Source organism: Rhamphochromis longiceps, linkage group LG13 (assembly GCF_057381845.1).
Source record: "Rhamphochromis longiceps isolate RC_006_pf linkage group LG13, R_longiceps_female_GT1.1, whole genome shotgun sequence".
NCBI lineage: Eukaryota > Metazoa > Chordata > Actinopteri > Cichliformes > Cichlidae > Rhamphochromis > Rhamphochromis longiceps.
The window spans coordinates 35,887,273-35,888,322 of NC_140569.1; positions in this window are offsets into that span (position 1 = coordinate 35,887,273).

Below are 1,050 nucleotides of genomic sequence, written 5' to 3' on the forward strand. Positions count from 1 at the left end.
GTGTGTGTGGCAAAGTGTTTCTGAGCGGTGTACCAGGGGCACGAAGAAAATGTGTCGTACCATAGGCACGAGGAGTGTGTGTGTGGCAAAGTGTTTCTGAGCGGTGTACCAGGGGCACGGAGAAAAGTTGTCGTACCATAGGCACGAGGAGTGTGTGTGTGTGTGTGGCTTAGTGTTTCTGAGCGGTGTACCAGGGGCACGGAGAAAAGTTGTCGTACCATAGGCACGAGGAGTGTGTGTGTGGCAAAGTGTTTCTGAGCGGTGTACCAGGGGCACGGAGAAAAGTTGTCGTACCATAGGCACGAGAAAAGTTATCGTAGCATAGGCACAAGCAGTGTGTGCGTGTGTGTGGCAAAGTGTTTCTGCGCAGTGTACCAGGGGCATGTTTGAATTTACATTCTGGAGTACCAGGGGCACGAGGATTTTGCCAGTGGTGTTTTGCTTTGTCAGTGGGAGGGGGCTTAAGTGTGGGTCCACGGGGCATGCTGGAGGTCAAGGTCCATGCTGGATATGCGGTGGAGGGTAACTGCAGGAGAAGGAAAGCTAGTGGGGGATTAGAGCAGGGGAGGATGTGCGTCCCCGGGGCCTGCTGGAGGTCAAGGTCCATGCTGGATATGCGCTGGAGCGTAACTACAAGAAAGGTAAGCTAGTGGGGGACTAGAGCAGGGGAGGATGTGCGTCCCCGGGGCATGCTGGAGGTCAAGGGCCATGCTGGATATGCGCTGGAGGGTAACTGCAGGAGAAGGAAAGCTCATGGGGGATTAGAGCGGAGGAGTATGTGGGTCCTCGGGGCCTGCTGGAGGGCAAGGGCCATGCTGGATTTGTGGTGGAGGGTAACTGCGGGAGAAGGAAAGCTAGTGGGGGAGTAGAGCAGAGGAGTATGTTGGTCCCCGGGGCCTGCTGGAGGTCCAGGTCCATGCCCGATGTGAGTAGCAGCAGGGCCAGCGCGCCCAGGAGCACATCTTTTTCGACCGTAAAGGAGACAGGAGGCCGACTCACTGCCTCGGCTAAATGGAGAGGGAATTTCAGAAGGGCCAGGGCAAAAGCATG